This window comes from Ascaphus truei, chromosome 2 (genome assembly GCF_040206685.1).
Source record: "Ascaphus truei isolate aAscTru1 chromosome 2, aAscTru1.hap1, whole genome shotgun sequence".
Taxonomy (NCBI): domain Eukaryota; kingdom Metazoa; phylum Chordata; class Amphibia; order Anura; family Ascaphidae; genus Ascaphus; species Ascaphus truei.
This window is the reverse complement of record NC_134484.1, coordinates 72,470,910-72,476,909: the sequence shown is the minus strand read 5'-3', so window position 1 is coordinate 72,476,909 and position 6,000 is coordinate 72,470,910.

Genomic DNA, 6,000 nt, shown 5'->3' with positions numbered 1-6,000 from the left:
TGAAATTCTGTATGTGTTTATGTTTCACCTGAACCCTCGGTTTCATATGCCTTGTACCAATATTTTGTTCCTTGTTCAAAGCTTAGAGCAGACAGAAAAGGAAAGTAAAAAGAGAAGAGAAAGGAGGGTATGGGAGGTAGGTATAGAGGGGGAGTAGGGGAGGGAGGAGGGAGATGGGAGAGGGGAGAGGATAATCCATTCAAGATAGTCGAGGAAGAGGGACGGGGACAAGTAAATCCATCCCTCTTCCCCGCCCTGCCCCATCGTCCGCTCGATTTTAGCTCGTACTCCAAGGCAAATTGTCTTGATTATTGGGATGGGATTTTTACTTTATTTAGTTTTTAAAGATTTTTGTAGGTTTGGAGCCATGGTTCCCAAATGTTATAAAATTGTTCTGTGTTTTATTTCAGTTGGGCCGTTAGCCTCTACATAATCATAACCTAATTTATTCTTTTGATGACAGTTCTTCCTAAGGGAGCATTGATTTTCTTCCAGGCCGCGGCTATAGAGCATCTTGCAGCTGTTAGAATGTATGAGACTAGCCACCCCATGGGGCCCGTGAGGATCTCTATTGGTTTGGCTAGCAGAAAGGTCAACGGGTCCAACAGAACCCTCAGATCTGTTATTTCATGTATTATTTTTTGGATCACAGTCCAGAAGTTCTGGATCTGTGGACACGTCCACCAAATGTGAGCCATATCTCCTCTCAGCCCACACAATCTCCAGCATAGATCAGGCGTTCCTGGGAAGATCTGGCTCAGCTTACTAGGAGTTAGGTAACTTTGAAATAGAATTTTGTAAATATTTTCCTTTGTTATCATACACATACTTTTGAAGTTGAATTTATTTCTGTAAACATGTCAGTACAACCATTTAAAATAATTATAGTTACTTCCTACAACTAAAAAAAACCAGACAAACCCCCAGGTCACTCAACCATTCCAGGCAATAAATCTCTTCTCAAAGTACATATGTATTGATTCCAAAGCAACTAAGAAGCATTATTGGCTAGATTTGCTGAGCAGTGTTCTTTGTTAAGACACCATTTAGCAGGAGAAGGCACCTTACAGGTCGAGATGTGAAAATGTTTTCAAATGTGCTTTACAAACATTCTGTAAATCTGTTACATTTAAGGTTTTTGCAAAATTCTTCTGTGAACGTTCACATTGCTTGGAAATTAGGGAAAATAGATTTGTGTGTAATATTTTCATCTGATTACTATGACATTTCAACAGCGTTTTGTGAAAATGGCACTATGTAAAGGCCTTCGTGTCCTTGCAAAATAACTTTCAATGCTTGTGCACCCCACAACTGGAACAATCTAGCGGAGACTCTCACACCCGCCACCAGTCTAAGTTCTTTCAAAACTAATGCCGTTTCACATTTTAATCTGGTCTGTAACTGTTAGGTACGCCTATAATATATATTATCTTTAACTGTGCATGCAATGTCTTGTATATAATGCATACCCTGTTCACTTAATGTATATATTTATTTGTAACCATGTGTAGCCATGACTAGTTTCCTTGGCTACCAGTCTGCCCCCTCCTGGCAGTAAACCCTAATAAGAGCAGGCCAGCCAGGAGTAATCATGGGTTTTCTCCACCCCCAGCAGCTTCAGTGAGTCACAGGGGAGGTGGTGGGACTAGGCCTTTGTGTGACCAATCAGAGTCTCAGACCTGGACGTGCTTCCCTTGTATTTAAGTCAGTGCCTCTACCTGCTTGAGAGAGGCTGGTCTACTCACAACAATTGTGCAGTGCTCTGCCAATCTGTATTCCCTCGCTTAGGGTAGTGGATGGGAGTCTATGCCCCTTACTCCACCAGGGAGTAAGGGAAGAGCAATGACTGCTTCAGGGCCCCTTTGCCTGGAGTCGAGGTCCAGGGTGCATCCTGAGGGTGAAGCCCCAAGAACTGCCGGTACCCACTGTGTGAGCGGTGTATGCTGACCATCTGCAATGTGTCTGAATAAAGTGATCCTGTTCAAATAATATCTTCCTGCCTGAGACTACAATCTATCAGGGGGAGGGGAAGTAAGTTCTCCTATAGGGATTGTCCCAACATCCCTGCGGCCCTCAAGAGATGGAGGCGCTGTCACCATGAGAAAGAATCAGTTACTATCCCATGAAGCCTGTCCTCTTCTCCTCCACAACACTGCAGGAGACTCAGATCAACTATGAGCCAGCAGGTGTGCACCACACCACACACCGTGTAGCAGTGAAATCCCCAAGTGGGTGGGGGGACATGTGTTACACATGTATTTGTCATCATAACTCTATGCCCAGGAAATACTTGAAAACGAGAGGTAACTCAATGTATTACTTCTTGGTGAAACATTATATAAATACATTTAAAAAAAAAGTTTTTCAAACTTTTTTTTATTGAACTTTGCGGTTTGGCCAATGGGGGAAAAAAAAACCTTTTTATTTAACGTATTTTATTCAATGTTAAAGAAATAGGGATGATGTACAGAAATGAAAAAAATAAGGGACATAAGATGGGAGCTGATGTACATGGGTACAATAATTTTATCCAGTTATACCGTATACTAAAAGATGTATATTTCATTTCAAATAGTAATATCCACCACATAAATTGAACATTACCACCTATATGTCAAAAGGAAGAAAACACATACTTATTTGTATATATAAGTAGTTATGAGTAGATGGAATTAGTCCAACGAGCCCAGATCTCTCAAAAGTGATCATATGTTCCTAAGGCTGCGGCCAGGGTGATGCTAAGCGGGCACGCGCGGCAACGAAACTAATTGCTGCAATGTGTGTGAACAGCATGAGCGCATGCCCATGAACTCTCTTCAGCGCTCATCTTCAGGAATACAAATATTTTGAATCTGTAGCGCTGAGGTCTGATAACCTGACATACTCATAACGTATTAGAGGACAGCAAGTAAACAACCAATGCAATGCAAGTATTTGGAGATCCAATCACAGCAAAGCATTGTTACACCAATCACAGGCAATTCTATTCTGGCCAGTAAATTCCAATTCAATTAAAAAAGAATATTCTACCCCTGAACTTCTCAAAATCTGCCTATGAACGCAATAAAAAAGTATATTCTGCCCATGAACTTTTGAACTTCTGCCTGTCAACTGACTTAAAATAAAGTCTTCCAACTGTATAAATACTGGTGGTGTGCTGTGCCGTAGTGTGCTGTGCCCTGCTGTGCTGTGCCGTGGTGCGTCGTGCTCTGCTGTGCCATGCTGTGATTTGCTGTGCGTGCTCTGCTGTGCCTTGGTGTGCTGTGCCGCGCTATGTTTTGTAGAATACATGGATAATTCTACAATAGAATCCCTAATTTCAGAAGTATCGCTTAGAGCAGGGGGGCGCAAACTTTTTTCCCTGCGCCCCCCTGCCGACTGTCCCCTCACTCCCGCGCCCCCCTCCCAACCCCAACTTACCCGCGCTCCGGCGTAATGACGTCACGTTGCCATAGCAACGTGACGTCACATGACCTCGCAGCGTCATTTTGACGCCGCGTTGCCATGGCGACACAGGGAGGAAGCCGCCGGAGCCACGGTAAGTTAGGTTTACAGAGGCCCTGCAGCTCCCCCGGCACTTAATTTAAGTGCCTTCGGGAAGCGCGCGGGGCCTCTGTAAACCCCGCGCCCCCCGTCGGCAATGTCGCGCCCCCCCTGGGGGTCGCGCCCCACAGTTTGCGCACTGCTGGCTTAGAGATCCTCTGTGGAATCAAAAAAATAAATGCTACCATGACCGGATTCTTCATGATAAACTATGGAAGGAGATATCTGAAATATTGGCCATCCCATGTAAGTTATGTGTTACATTATTTAAAATTGTTTAATTATTTGTCATAAAATGTGTATTGATTTTTATTTTTAAAAGTGTTATCAAATGAACAAAATGAACTATTTAGGTAATTTGATATTTACTTATCCACCGCATGTGTTGTTGCTTGTTAATAAACAATGGCATGTAATGATGAGTTATTTTCTAGTGTTGATGGTATTTATAGCTGTATTTTTTTTATCAATTTTCCTGAAATATATATGTATGTATTAACCGAATACTTGATTTATGAAATGATGCTTAACCAGTATAATTTGTAAAATTTGAGATATTGCCATAAAAAAATGTTGTATTGAAAAATGAATCATGATTTTATATTAATTTTCCATTTTTATTTTTTAAGGTGAAATATGCAGAGGGAAGTGAAAGAACCTTATAGATGCGTTCCGGAGGGAGCTAAAGAAAAATCAAGTGCCACAATCCGGTGATGCTGATCCAAGCGGCAGAGACTTTGGTTCATCCTGGCCGTTTTTCAAAATGATGCTGTTCTTGCAGGACTAAATGATGCCTGAAAGAACAGAATCAAACTTGGAGACGTGTATAATAACCCTGGAACCTGTTATTGAGCCAGCAGTGGAGGTAACAACAGAAGAGGATTTTTTGTCTCTGGCTTCCACCTCAAATGAACCACCGCCAAAAAAACATAGGGCTGCTAGTGATGTTAAAAGGGATTAGTTGCCATAGAGGCACAAAAACTTGAGCTATGTCATTCAAAACCCCACAAGATGAGGAATGGGATTTCTTAAGAAGCTTCCTCCCGTACATTTGACAATTAGATCAAGTAGCCAAATTATTGTTAAGAAAATAAATTAGTGATTCAGTAAATGCAGTAAAGAAATGTTAAGAAAATCAGTAAAAATGTAAGGTTAAGTTACATCTAATTAAATGTTTACAAATTTCAAATACAAAACCGATAGTTGAATATATCGTAACTGATAGTAACTGATAGTTGTATATGACACATAAAAAATATAAACATTATATATGGAAAACCTATAAACAATACTGTATGTATAATTATATTATATGAATATTTTATATATACACAACTAGAAAGAGAACTATACTAAATGATGACCAACATGCTATGAAAACATAGGTAATACTAGTCATATACAACTATCAGTTGCGATATATACAACTATCAGTTTTGTTATTGTGATAATTATGTGATTTGATATATTTTTCATCCATACTATGTTAATTGTATCTTTTATCTACTATTAGAGAGTAGGGTGCATAAATATGAGTCTACTAATATTGCACATTTATCTACTATTCCCTCTTTTTTTGTGTTTCCCTTAGCGATGTCTCTCTGTTGATGTTTTGTTTCATATTGTGTATCAGGTTATGTTATGTTTTGTTTTATACATACTACTTTCCATCAGTTAACAGGGTTAACTATAATGTGTAGTACGCGTCCATTATCCGCCCACCATCAGCATTGGCTGTTCAAACTTACTGATTGGGTATAAAGGGTAGCTGGTTGACCAATGAGATTAGCCCCTGACGAAGTAATTCGTGATGAAACGCGTAGGGCGTTTCCTGGAGTGGCGAATGTACAGTAGCAGCTGCTTTTACAGCACAATTAACAGAGAGCTAATTTCCAGGCTGCAGTGAGTGGTCTGCCATCCCGGATTCATACTGTGAGCCTGTGTGTATACTGGAGCCAATACAAGAAGGTGCAACCGGAGAAAGGGTTTCTATGGGACACATAGCTATCATATGATCCGGCCTACAGAGTACCAAGACACCCCTGTTAGACTACCGCATGCAGTGAAGGAGGCACCTTACCATCTGTGAAGTTTCCGGTGTGGACCCATGCAGCATTCTGGCGATTGAGTATAACTCTACATGCTTATATAATAGCTCTGTTTGTGAGTGCGTTTTTTATATTTTACAGTCCTATAAATTATTTTTATACTTTAATACACTAGGAGTGCGCCTGTTATTTTCTTGTTTTTTACAGATATCTTTGTGGGATTGGTGATCCTTATATTCAGGCTGCAAGACTCCGGTGGACTATACTTTGTGGACTAGTTTAATTCAATTTTTATTTTTTACACACATATATTATTATTCATTTATTTAGTTTAATTGTGTTTTATTTTAAATAGGTATATTAGTTACTGTATTTGTGTGTTTTAGTATAATTTATACTTGCTGCTTAT